General features: G+C 36.4%; 2 long non-coding RNA genes across 3 annotated transcripts; both read right to left on the bottom strand.

The window, feature by feature from the left end:
- Nucleotides 1-227: 227 nt before the first annotated feature.
- Nucleotides 228-6,473, bottom strand: LOC131537794 (uncharacterized). Its single transcript, XR_009270388.1, has 3 exons — nucleotides 6,352-6,473; nucleotides 753-899; nucleotides 228-581 (listed from the first exon to the last, which is right to left on the bottom strand). It is a non-coding gene; the product is annotated as an uncharacterized LOC131537794 (long non-coding RNA).
- Nucleotides 6,474-7,356: 883 nt separating this feature from the next.
- LOC131537824 (uncharacterized) lies at nucleotides 7,357-9,103 on the bottom strand. Of its 2 annotated transcripts, XR_009270398.1 has the most exons (4): nucleotides 9,058-9,103; nucleotides 8,853-8,937; nucleotides 8,662-8,761; nucleotides 7,357-7,954 (listed from the first exon to the last, which is right to left on the bottom strand). It is a non-coding gene; the product is annotated as an uncharacterized LOC131537824 (long non-coding RNA). The 2 variants fall into 2 exon arrangements; XR_009270397.1 differs by lacking the exon at nucleotides 9,058-9,103 and having other exon boundaries at nucleotides 8,853-9,050.
- Nucleotides 9,104-14,682: the final 5,579 nt, after the last annotated feature.

Genomic DNA, 14,682 nt, shown 5'->3' on the forward strand with positions numbered 1-14,682 from the left:
AATTTTAAAAAAATGAGTTTATTTTCACATTCTCCATTAAAATGATATGACTTGTTGGAGTCGGATAAAAAAAAAAAAAAAAAGACTGAGCTACAGCCGTTTGAAAGCAATAAAGGCAGCAGATCTGTTTGAGAAAAATCAAGTTAAAGATTCCAAAGCAAAATCACCAAGCAACGTTGTGTTAGGGGATTAGTAGTGGACCCAAAAATACAGAAACACAAGTGGATACGTTTTTAGAAAGTTTATTTTCAGTTTCCTTAATGTTAAGGTTCTTAGGATACTGGCAAGTCTTCTCCAAGCCAAGGAGTGGCGACAGTGAGGTGAACAATAGGTCAGTGATGCGAGTAGACGATCAGAGGAAGCTCTAGAAGATAGCAAGCTAGTTGAGCACTTCCAAGCAGGAACCGAGTGAACTGGCTTACTGATATCACCTGGATCAATACAGCTGACAGGGTTTAGGTGGTCTTTTGAGGTGGATAAGGTGACCAGCTTGGGAATTGAACCCTGGTCTACCGTGACAGGCAGAGACGCAGTCCACTGTTCCACACAGGACAGTCTACCAGAGTGTTCTCGAAGATGTTCTGAGGAGTAATAGCAGAGTAGAGAACAAACAGTTCCAAAGACAACACAATCCAATGTCCTTTATCCTTTTCCAGTCCCAAATCCAAAACAATAATTCCACAATCCAAATCCCGAATCACAATGAACTGACAATCCAGCTTCCAGAGCAGCAGATAAAGAGTCAAACTTACTGACTCTTGATGGGGGTTCAGGCAGAGAGAGAGAGAAAAACCAGGTTCCAGGCAGGATCGAGTTCACGCAGGGTCGAGTTCACACAGGCTTCAAGGATCAGATTCAGAAACTGACTGGAATGTTCACCAATGAGCTGATGAGACAATCTGGCAGACAGATGAGAATGAGACTGGTTTATATAGTTAGTGAGACAGGTGAAACCAATGAGGATAATTAAAAAAAGAATAGGCCTTTATCACAGTCCGCGTGTCGTCACATCCGGCTCCGATTAGTAGCGTAAAGGAATTTCCACCCGCTTTATTGTCAATGGACAGACGGCATTTTTGTGAAGAAAATTAAACAAATTTAGTTTAGTTGAACATTGATGCAATAAACGTCAATGTTAAAACTGCATATTTATACCGATTCCATACCATGTATCATGTCATCCTTCATTTTAATGTGTAACATTAGCCTATCTGAGCGACGCGACTGTCAGATTAATGAAGAGCACGCAGCTCAAGTTACTGCCAGAGGAATACTCGGACTGATTTAATTTTAATATTATTTAGTTTATTTTTGAATTATATTTATTGTGATTAACCTCCCGCTCTTGTTCACAGTATATGATATTCAATCGTTGCACGCAATCACGGAGAATAACTCGATTAAGATGATCAAACTTATTTTTAATTATTGTCTATGTGCTGGAAATATTTCTTTATTTGAACAACTTAAATTTGATGCAAATATAGAGGATTGCATCATAAAGTCAGCGCGTGAAAAAATATGAGCATGTTTAATTCAAGTTTGCCCTAAATTAATCATACAGCCTATAGTAATGTTTTAAGCTTTGGCTATTTATAATGCTTATTAATGTGATATGTTGTTTATATAGTTTTCTCGCTGTTGTGTGTTGAAATAAGGTGATCAGACTGTGAAGAATTGCCTGTACACATACAGCATGCTCGCGCGCTCCTGTTTAAGTCACGAAATACGCATCTGGATATCGTGACAACATATTCCTTCGTTTCATAATACTCAATTAATTGTTGTAAACTGAGATTGGTGTCTGTGCTGAATTCTACATAAATAATCCACAACAAAGCCGTGCTATGGGCACAACCATTGATAGAGCCTGCAGCAGAAGTTCTTTTACGCTACTATTTGAATCTTCCTCTTTTCGAACGCGGAAGTGTGATAAAAGCCTATTATGAGATCAGGAACAAGTAGCTGGATGCTGGTTGATGAAATAAGAATTTAACAGGAAGTGGTAACAGAATCATGACACGTTGCATATTTTCCTCCAATTCTTATTAAAAATAAGAACAAAGATGCAAATAAACAGTAGTTTAATCAAGAGCAGCGAGTGATTCCGTCTTTTCTTTTAATGTATGATTAGCATTGAGAGTCTCAATTTGAGACAGATCTACTAAGACCTACTGCAATGCATGGATCAAATATAATGTTACACATCAGATTTCCCCCCAACCATTAACTAAACGTTCACGTAAGGCATAACAGATTATGATTGTGTGAATCTGGCCAATACATATTTCACAATAATGTTCTTTATAAGGGAGATCGCGCTTTGCAAATGTCAGTCAACGCGATCGTTTTGTTTTCATCAGCATGGGTTTAAAAATAATATTTCACTGGTTTGGACTCATGTCATGGAGAATTCGATATGAATATTCACAAAGCTGCACTTTGCAACAATAGACAACTTGTGGTGAGAAGCAGCAACAGTCGTCCAGAAGTGTGCAGAGTGTGTCATCGGACATCACCCTTACAGACGAAAGGATAGTACGACAAAGATATCGCTTTCCTCAGTGGACATTCAAACTAATGTTTTATTGTGAATATGAGATGGAGCTGAAGAACGAATGCTGTATCAGATGCAGGTAATCATACTCGCTCAGTCCATCTTTCTCTCATACTACTTTACATAAAGCAGTGAGCTTTTAAAACAGTAATACAATAATTTTTCAATCAAGCAATCAAGTTCCTCCGTTACTACAATGGTCAGACGAGTCCAAATTTGACATTCTTGTTGGAAATCACAGACGCCATGTCCTCCGGGCTAAAGAGGAGGGAGACCTTCCAGCGTGTCATCAGCGTTCAGTTCAAAAGCCAGCATCTCTGATGGTATGGGGGTGCATAAGTGCATACGGTATGGGCAGCTTGCATGTTTTGGAAGGCACTATGAATGCTGAAAGGTATATAAAGGTTTTAGAGCAACATATGCTCCCCTCCAGATGATGTCTATTTCAGGGAAGGCCTTGTCTAGGACAATGCAAAACCACATACTGCAGCTATTACAACAGCATGGCTTTGTAGTAGAAGAGTGCTGAATTGGCCTGCCTGCAGTCCAAATCTTTCACCTATAGAGAACATTTGGCGCATCATTAAATGAAAAATACGTCAAAGACAACCATGAACTCCTCAGCAACTGGAAACCTATATCAGTCAAGAATGGGACCAAATTCCAACACCAAAACTCCAGAAACTCATAACCTCGATGACCAGATGTCTTCAAACTGTTTTGAAAAGAAGAGGAGATGCTACACCATGGTAAACATGCCCCCCGTCCCAACTATTTTGAGACCCGTAGCAGGCATCAAATTTGAAATGAGCTCATTTTGTGCATAAAATTGTAAAATTTCTCAGTTTAAACATTTGTTATGTTATCTGTGTTCTATTGTGAATAAAATATTGGTTCATGTGATTTGAAATTCTTTTAGTTTTCATTGTATTCAAATTTTAAAAAATGTCCCAACATTTCCAGAATTTGGGTTGTAGTTGTAAAGTGACATTTTCGATTTAGTAACTGAGACTTGGGCTCGTGTCAACTTCAGATTTGAATCCGTGGTGGAAGGAATTGGTTCTGCACAAAAGAGGGGTTTTAAAGACACTCCATTGTTTTTTCTTATGTATTTACATACTCGTGCCGTTGAACTGTTGTATAAACAGAATATCACACTTGTAGCTGTGCAATATGGCTGTATATTGGCATGGTTGTGATTTGGCCATAGGCATAAGGCTGCAGAGCTAAAATATAGATATATAATGAAATATTAATTTTAAAATATGGTAAGTGTTTTCTCCTCCGTGTAAGATGTACATAAGCCTATTTATTTTGTTTTACTAAACATGAATGGTTATATAGTTAGTTATATTTCATTTTAATTTCTATTTGGCATTTCCCTGCTGTCCGTGATCCTATCAGAACGGACTATGACCCTGTTTTGGGTCACGACTCACTAGTTTGGAGCAGCAACTCTAGACAATCAAAGCAGATCTCATTTCAATGTCGTGGGCTATCAGGATAACCTTAACCACCCTGAGTTGTTGAAAAGAGAAACATTTGATCATGACCCTTTACGATCTCACACTGAGATCTGGAGCATTTTTGATGAGGATGTTCTGGGAGGTTAAGGCAAGCATTGCAATATTGTGAAACACTGCACTGCATAGTGCTGCCAGTGTAGTCCCTATGAAACAATGGTTGATTCCAAATAGAACATCCACAAAATAATTACTAGAGAAAGTTATATTTATTCTTCTATATAAACAAAACTTTAATCTATAACAGTAATGTAATTAAAAAAACAACATTTAACCACAGGTGTCAGCCATCCTCACCTTTAAGGTTTGTCTGTTCCTATTCCTGTTGGTTTAACGATGGCAACGCTTTCTAAACTTTTAAATAGGAGGATCACGTCTGCAAACAGACTGAGAACAGCATGTGTTTTAGCGACAGACATAGAATTCACTGTTTATTTTTAGACTGCTGCTGGAGTGTGGACATTTTAGCATTCTGTAATGTAGACTAGAATAGGAGAGCACTGTTCCTTTTTGTGTGTATATTTTGAGTATTTATATCTTTGGTATGTTTGCATTAAACTCACAGTTTTCCATAAGCAAGAGTTTAAAGTTAAAAATCTTTAACGATGGGTTTGTTCTTATAGACACACAGCTTTTCACTTCACAAGACATTAATTAATGGTCTGCATGTAATGCTTTTATCAGCTGTTTGGACTCTCATTCTGACAGCACCCATTCACTGCAGATGATCCACTGGTGAGCGAGTGATGATAAATGAAAAAAAAATAATAATAATAATTTACTGTACATCTTGGATGACTTGAGGGGGAGGAAATTTTCAGCAAATTGTAATTTTTGGTGAACGATTTCTTTACAATAATTGAAGTTACTACATATAGCCAAACTTTGGAATCAAAACCGTTTCATTGTATGCTTACTGCAATTTAAACTGATTCTTTTGATGTGCATTAAAACAGTGAAAATTGCGTATTTTTGACACTCATTTAGAACTAGATGCCACAGGATGCCAATCGTCAAGAGGAACTTTTTTTTTTGCAGGGTAGTAAATGAGCTGACATTTCAGTAACGGATTCAGAGTCTTATGGGCCTTTTATAATGCATTCCTTAGATTGGGCACCGAACAACATCTTAAAATGTCTGGCTGATTGTGAGTGATGGAGATCAGCCACAAAGCACTATAACTGACTCCACAACTAAAAATAGAGCATCACAAGCTTTGGAGACAATGCAATTAACTTGAGGTGAAAGTGAGAGATACTGCAGCACTGAGTTTGGATTCATAGTGCTTGCATTGTGTTGCTTAAAAGAGAAATGATCTAGACTAGAGACAAAGAGTTAAAAAGGCTGGATCCACATTGGAAATTTGGGATTCATGGTAACACTTTAGAATAGGCAACACTTATTCACTACACAGTAAAAAACACAGTGTCAGTTTAACACTTAAAGTGTCAATTTTAACACTACTAAAGATCATATATGGTCCCAATCTGTCTAGTGTTAAAAGTACACCATTCATAGTGTTGAATTTTTAGTGTTAATGTAGCACCTTACAGTGTAGAAAAATTACACTCCAAGTGCGAATTGTTACACTTGCAATTGTTGTTCAAATTTTACACTCTGGGGTATTTAACACCCCTGGTGTTGTTTTAATCCTTTAAGTGTTATTAATAAAGTATTCTTTTCAGTGCAAATATAAAAATGCTATTGTATGGTGTTAATGTACAAGATTAGACATAAAATCAAGAGTCTTCAGACAGATGTACAAATTCCAACGTTTATTTAACAAATGGGCAAAGTGGCACATACCAGATGTGTAGAGGTTAATTAGTCAGTCACATTCATTAAGTGTTGCACGGAAACATAACAGTTAATAAAACACATAAAATCATCAAATTGTGACTAAACCGCTCGATTCATTTGGATTACTTATGATCTCTTTATGAACTTCTTGAAGCATCAAAGTGGTAGTTGTGTAGACTGTCGATGGAAGGACAGAAATCTCTCAGGTTTCATTTAAAATATCTTCGTTTGTGTTTTGAAAATGAATGAAAGTCTTGCAGGTTGGGAATGACAGAGAGTGAGAAATAACGACAAGTTTTCATTTTTGGGCTTTATGTGTTTTGATATCTTAAATTAATAATTAGTAAATTCCAGGTGTGAGCACAAGCAGATATTGTGTGGCTGCCCAGTTAAATTTTAATTTTTCATATTCGTTTGTGTGTTTAAAATTTTTACTGTACACAGAATAACATATGAATGACACAGACTCACAATTCTGGCTTCATCTTCAGCATTCTGCTCCTTTCTTGAAGGGCTTCCATCACTCACGATCAACAGACTCCAGGTTTGCAATCTTATGGGAGGAGCTTCCTTCACTTGACATTGCAGAAGTCTGGGCCAATTCGATTGAAAAGAATAATAGAAATAAAATAAAAAACACTAATTTCAGTAAATTTTAATTTACATAAGGATTGTAAATATGGTAAATGAATTATGATTACCCCTAAATATTCACATGGAGGCATTCCTGAAACAATTTAAGTATTTATTTAATCTGATTATTAAGCACATTTATATAATTTTAATGAGTAACAGGAGTAATAAGGCATCTTAAAATGTCTGGCTGATTGTGAGTGATGGAGATCAGCCACAAAGCACTATAACTGACTCCACAACTAAAAATAGAGCATCACAAGCTTTGGAGACAATGCAATTAACTTGAGGTGAAAGTGAGAGATACTGCAGCACTGAGTTTGGATTCATAGTGCTTGCATTGTGTTGCTTAAAAGAGAAATGATCTAGACTAGAGACAAAGAGTTAAAAAGGCTGGATCCACATTGGAAATTTGGGATTCATGGTAACACTTTAGAATAGGCAACACTTATTCACTACACAGTAAAAAACACAGTGTCAGTTTAACACTTAAAGTGTCAATTTTAACACTACTAAAGATCATATATGGTCCCAATCTGTCTAGTGTTAAAAGTACACCATTCATAGTGTTGAATTTTTAGTGTTAATGTAGCACCTTACAGTGTAGAAAAATTACACTCCAAGTGCGAATTGTTACACTTGCAATTGTTGTTCAAATTTTACACTCTGGGGTATTTAACACCCCTGGTGTTGTTTTAATCCTTTAAGTGTTATTAATAAAGTATTCTTTTCAGTGCAAATATAAAAATGCTATTGTATGGTGTTAATGTACAAGATTAGACATAAAATCAAGAGTCTTCAGACAGATGTACAAATTCCAACGTTTATTTAACAAATGGGCAAAGTGGCACATACCAGATGTGTAGAGGTTAATTAGTCAGTCACATTCATTAAGTGTTGCACGGAAACATAACAGTTAATAAAACACATAAAATCATCAAATTGTGACTAAACCGCTCGATTCATTTGGATTACTTATGATCTCTTTATGAACTTCTTGAAGCATCAAAGTGGTAGTTGTGTAGACTGTCGATGGAAGGACAGAAATCTCTCAGGTTTCATTTAAAATATCTTCGTTTGTGTTTTGAAAATGAATGAAAGTCTTGCAGGTTGGGAATGACAGAGAGTGAGAAATAACGACAAGTTTTCATTTTTGGGCTTTATGTGTTTTGATATCTTAAATTAATAATTAGTAAATTCCAGGTGTGAGCACAAGCAGATATTGTGTGGCTGCCCAGTTAAATTTTAATTTTTCATATTCGTTTGTGTGTTTAAAATTTTTACTGTACACAGAATAACATATGAATGACACAGACTCACAATTCTGGCTTCATCTTCAGCATTCTGCTCCTTTCTTGAAGGGCTTCCATCACTCACGATCAACAGACTCCAGGTTTGCAATCTTATGGGAGGAGCTTCCTTCACTTGACATTGCAGAAGTCTGGGCCAATTCGATTGAAAAAGAATAATAAAAATAAAATAAAAAAACACTAATTTCAGTAAATTTAATTTACATTAGGACTGTAAATATGGTAAATGAATTATGATTACCCCTAAATATTCACATGGAGGCATTCCTGAAACAATTTAAGTATTTATTTAATCTGATTATTAAGCACATTTATATAATTTTAATGAGTAACAGGAGTAATAAGGCATCTTAAAATGAACATAGTGTACTACATTAGAATAAATTAACACGTTTAGAATTTATCTTATTAATTTATTATTTATAATGTGAAAAAAAAATACAGATAGATTCAGACATATCTTTCTAAATTAAAACTTAACTTTGTACATCTGGAAATATTTAGGACATTATTTACCCAAAATAAAATAGCATGCCATATGAATTGATAAAGACTGGTTTCAAGCATGCTCTGCATGGGCACTGAAGGAAACTGAAAGACTGACGGATTTAAGTTTTTTTAACGCGCTCTAATTTCACAGTTTTGCATTAGATAACGCCAATTAAATGACTGGTACATGTCCCGCGTTACACAGCTCCGTCTGCAGAAAGACGCGACGCGACACTTCAGCACGGTGTTATGCGTCACAAAAACTAAATTGTTAGCGCATAAATGTTTAACAGTCCCACTATTACCGTTTCAAAGCACTCAATGCTTTCAAAAACAAATATAAATTTACCATTTGATGAATTCTCTCCTCCGAGTAGAAAACCGCCCAAATGTGGCTGCTTCAGACTCGTAGTAAAACCAGGCCTCGGCGGGAATGAAGGAGAGAGGATCTGTCAACGAACCAAAATGAAAGAAGCTAAAAGTATATATATAACATAAATTGTAAACACATTCCAAAAGTTACTTTACACGTAAAATCACCTTATTTCAGGACATCGAACCCGCATTAGAAGCTTTTACGCAGGCTAACGTTGCATCTACACCTCACGAATTTAACACTGTAAACCTGACAAACGCAGTTAGTAATTTCTAAATGTGTTCACCACCAATCAAATTTTGAGTAACATTATCAACAAAAAGTATTTCTCCCATGTAATTTTATAAAGAGAAAAGCAATCCAATTTACCGTCTCGGTCGCATGAAGATAAAATGGCGTCGTCGCTTTGAGGCCGCGGTGCTTGAGGGGGCGGAGTCAGATAAATTCGGCGTTTTTTTTGTTTTTTTTACACTTTCAGTGTAAAAGTGAAATTACATAAATATTACACCATGTGACAACACTGAACACCAGTACTGTTTAACACTGTAGATTGTTAATTCAACTCTCTGGGAATTAATAACTTTTAACACTGCAAATATTACACTGTGTCACGAATCTGGTCTGCACTCGCTCACCACATGGACTTTCACACCACACATCACAATGGACTCCATTTCCCATCATTCATGGCACTGATCACACAGCATCACTAATCACACACACTATTTAAACCCTGGACTTTGTTTCCCTCCTGGCTGAGTATTGTATGAGTTTACCACTCCCCTAGCTGTAGCAACTCTACAGAGCCCTCATCAGTATCCTAGTCTTGCATTACCTGTTCTCCTGTGTTTATTTCTACCCGTGTTTCCTGGATTAACCCTTTCTGTGCCATTCCGTGTTTCTGTTCAGTTCCTGTATTGTCCTGCGTTTTTCACTCCCCTAGTGTTAGCTGCGATACGGAACTTTTGTTGTTTTCTAGTCTGTGTTCCCAGTATTTACCCCTGTCTCCCTGTTCGGACTCTGCTTATTCCCTTGCCTGGATTATAGTTTGTATACCTGGATTATCTCTCTGCCTTGCCCACTGGATACTGTTCGCTGATCGTCGACCTTCGCTTGCCCTAGGATTACTCTTTGTCTTGTCCCTGCCATACCAGTTTGCCATTGCTCGACCCTGCCTGTATTTATGACCATGTCTGTAAATAAAAGCTTGCACTTGGATCCGCACGTCTCACATCTCGTCAGCCCCGTTACACACTGCTGATTTTACTGTGTATTAACTACGACTTTTTCCTCAATAAATTCCTAATTTGCTGCTTATTAATAGTTAGTAAGGTAGTTGTTAAATTTAGGTATTGGGTAGAATTAGGAATGTAGAATAAGGTCATGTAGAATAAGGCATTAATATGTGCTTAAGTTGTACTAATAAATGGCTAATATTCTAGTAATATGCATGCTTATAAGCAACTAGTTAAGAGACCATAAAATAAAGTGTTACCGGATTCATAATTAAAAACCTGCAGGTAGTGTTTTTAAAAACATATGATGTAAAATAATTAACAAATATTTAAGGTAACACTTTAGTATCAATTCTCACTATTAACTAGTGCTTATTAGCATGCCTATTATTAACATATTGGCTGTTTATTTGTGCTTATAAAGCACATATTCTGCATGACCATATTCCCTACTCCTACCCAATAACTAAACTTAACAACTACCTTACTAACTGTTAATAAGCAGCAAATTAGGAGTTTATTTAGGAAAAAGTCATAGTTAATGGTTTGTTAATGGCGTGAAGTTGGACCTTAAAATAAAGTGTGACCATATTTAACATTCTGCACAATTTCTAGGTCAAAAATTCAATAAGCAAATTTGTGACTTTTGTAACTCCAAAAAGCTTATGTTTTCTTGCTTCAATTAAAGCACAAGGTGCTCTTTGGAACATTCTCAAATCATGATTTTATCTAACAATTTTTAATATAACTGTTTTTTCGTTTAATATATTTTAAAACGCATTACATAATATATTTTAAAATTTTCCAGTGAAGCTGAATTGTCAGAATCCATTACTCCAGACTTTAGTGTCACATGATCCTTCAGAAATCATTCTGATATGCAGATTTGTTGATGATTATAAAGAAAAACTGTAGAAAACAGTTGTGCTGATTTATGTTTTTGTGAAAACTGTGAAACATTTTCCAGGAATATCTGATAAATAGAAAGTTCAAAAGAACAGCATTAAATCTTATGTAACATTATAAATGTCTTTGTCACTTTTGAGCAATATATTGTGATCTTTTTCTCTTACTATTTCCAGTTTGGCTGGAATCAATTTTGGAATAGGAATTTAATCTAAATGTGTTCTTGCCTTTGTGATGAATTCCAGAAGTTTGCAAATATTCAACTGGATCCTACAAGTTTCGAAACCATCCCTGTGCGTCTGACACCCACTTTTTTGCATGTTAAATAATGCATTGTGTATCTTTTATCCTCTCATGAGTTAAGAGAACATAAGATGTCTCAGACCTGGTGGAGAGGGACGGGTGAGGAGAATTAGAACTGACATGGCACTAAGCGCTCTGTGAAAGGCTGTGAGCTCTGAGTACTGCCCAGCTTACTAAAACATTTGCACTGCACTAGCCTTAAATTTACAGCAACATATGAGCATTATGCAAGGAACGATGCAATGGAATGATCGTGATTTTAAACCATATTTAAATGGTTAACGGTAAGTTCCTGTAAAATTTACAGGGAAAAACCGTAAACTGATGTTCCCAGAATTCCCTGCGTTGCATTTCAAATTTTGTTTGAATTCGATGTTTTTTTCTTTGAAATAACTAGGTTTCTTCTTAGTTTTTTCTTATCAGTTATGTTTATTAGGGTTGTATGTTACATCTAATGTTGTTAAATTAATGTTTATTGCATATTTCAGCTTAATGAGTCTCACCATGATGGTGTTTAGTGCTTGTGTGAATGACACTGTGCACCTTCTGTAACATGTATGGCCGGACACAAAGGTAAGTGGCAGTACGTGAGTATTTATTGAATAGCAGAAGGTGATAGGAGTGATGGATCAACATCAGGAAGTGAGTAATTGAGTTCACTGCGAGATCCGATGAGAGGAGATCAATGGGAATGTTGCTCTTTCCTCAGGGTAGCGGCCATGACGAGAAGAGGAAATCTTCGGAGAAGTTCGGGTTGTCAAGACAGACGATGAGTATGACTTGGCTGTAGAGTCCACGTAGTGGTTACGAGATCAAACCTCGAGTGAATAGTGGCGTGTGCTTATATGTAGGAGTTAATGAAGGTGGTGATGAGATGCAGGTGCTGGTGATTAGGATTCAGGTGAGGGTGCTCAGTGATGACAAGGAGAGGTGTGGTAGACGGATCCGTGACACCTTCTATATATGTTATTATTTAAAAGCTAATTGTGATGGCCTTTGGTTCATCATGTGACTCTCATCACCACATGCATTTGGTGGTTATGTGTATTTCAAAGGTACAAAACAGATTTCAGTACTTCAATAGGTTGGTATATTAACATTATACCAGTTAATGAAATTGGTATTTAACTGTAAATTTAAGTTAAAACTGTAAAACCTAAAATGTTGCTACCGTATATTTTACAGTAGAATTCTGGCAACCACAGCTGACATTTTTTTACCATAAATTTTATTTAATTTTTTTTACAGTGCAGCTTGAACTAACCTAAGTTGGACAAAGTGTTTTTTTTTTTTTTTGCTTCCAGGGTTACAAGAGTACTTTATGCCAACTTTTTGGTCAGCTGGATGACACATCACACCAACCCACAGATGACATAAATTACAGGAATTAAATGATTGGAATGAGTTTATTTATGCCTATACAGAGTTTGATGAGGCAGTGGAGATTAATGCATAAATAAATTTAAGTCTGATTGCAGTTTCATCATGAATAATGTTTCCAGCTGATCTGATGAGATTAAGCTGAAAAGATTCATTTTACCAGCCTTGACATTATTACTAATAATGAAGCCATTTCACTACATCTGAAAGCCACAGACTACAAAGTTACTTACAAAGACCTTCTATACAACAGCTAGCTACATAAATGCTATTTAACAAGTTGGTGAAGTCATCTGACATTTAAAAATCAGCCAGCCATGGAGATGGTACAGACAGCAAGGCCTTTAAGGCATTCATGAGGGACAAGCTAATTATTTTCCATCACAAAGCGATAGCTGAGTTTGAATGCGGCTCGTTTAGTCCAGCAAATTAGTGAGCGAGCGAGAGCCTCACAATTCAAATCCGCCAACATTTTAATGCGACAATCACCAGTCAGCCAGGTAGCAGATGCTTTGTTTGCATGGGGAGCTAGGTACGTTTGAAGCGAGCAAATTAATGGTTGCCAATTTATCTCTGTAAGTGAGAGAACACATTACGTTTTTTGGGGTTTATTTTAAATTCTGCAACTCTCTCACAGAGCCACAGACAATGCTTTGTGCTGTTTATAGCCGAACGAATGGAAACACCTCTCCACTAGATCCGTCCGAACACGGCATTCAGCTCTAATGTCAGAGACAATAGAGCCCATTTCCTCTGAACTCAACATTACTTTTATTTGGCAAGTTAAGCCCTCTTTTAAAGTGGAGTCAGTGGAAGGGATTGAGGGTTAGACTGCAGTGGGAGAGTCAGCAGCGCTGGAATTATTGCCCTGTCAGATCACATCAACAACAGAGGTGTGGGGGTGGGGTGCAGACCAGCTCCCGCTTCACTTGGCCTCTTCCTCATTCAGACTACTGCAGACTCTTTCACTCGTTCATTCTCTCACTCAGCAACTTTCATTTTGTCTTTGACTTTTTCCTCTCTCATTCACTCCCTCTTACTTTGTCTCCACTCACTGGCTCTCTCACTCCCATGCCGTCCATTACACCCTTGTTCACGATACACTGACATTGGCAGTCTTTGGCATTGATGCATTGTGGGTCTCAGCCACTTGCAATCGATATTATGTAAAGTCAAGCTATACTGCAACAATCTCCAGAATTGGTTCTGACAATTTGAACTGAGATTGCAAACAGGATACAGAATTACAAATGGAATGTGGAATGTATGGTAGTAGGTTTAATATATATATATATATTCAAAAGTATGGGGTCGGTAAGTTTTTGTTTTTTGAAAGGAATAATTTTTTTTCAGTTGACAGTAAAGGCATGTATAATTTGACAAATGTTTTCTATTTCAAATAAATTGTGTTCTTTTGAACTTTCTATTAATCTAATCCTGGAGAAAAAAAAAATGTTTTCAGCATTGTAAATAATAAGAAATGTCCCTTCAGTACCATATTACATTGTTTATTTTATAAATAAAAATGATCTCAGTTCCTACAGAAATGTTATGCAGCACAACCACTTTTAAACTGATAATAATAATAAAGGTTTCTTGAGCAGCAAATCAGCATAGACTGATTTCTGTAGGATCATGTGACACTGAAGACTGGAGTAATGATGCTGAAAATTCAGCTTCACTGCCATCACAGAAATAAATTACATTTTAAAATATATTAAAATAGAATTTATAGTTATTTTAAACTGTAATATTTCACAGTACTTTTACAGTACTTTTGATCAAATAAATACATGTCTTGGTGAACATAACAGACTTTCAAAAACATAAAAAAAATTATTTCCCTTTTAAACACATTTATAAAAAGTTTATTTAGACTTTAGAATTTTTTGAAGTAGCCTCTAGATACTAACAGCAAGATCACAGCACTTCTTTAACAGACCCATTTTCCACATTTTTTAGTTCACAAGACAGCAAGGTAATGCATTCTCCATAACGTTCCTGCCCTGAACCCCTGTGTGGATAAAAGGTACACAAAATTGAATTCACAAATGCTCTGTCTCCTGCTAGCCTTTCTCTCATACTTAGGCCTACTGTTCTCACATTACGAGCTCTAAATGGCTGATGGCACACAGGGCACAGACCACACATCACCTTTACACCATGGAGC

This window comes from Onychostoma macrolepis, chromosome 03 (assembly GCF_012432095.1).
Source record: "Onychostoma macrolepis isolate SWU-2019 chromosome 03, ASM1243209v1, whole genome shotgun sequence".
NCBI lineage: Eukaryota > Metazoa > Chordata > Actinopteri > Cypriniformes > Cyprinidae > Onychostoma > Onychostoma macrolepis.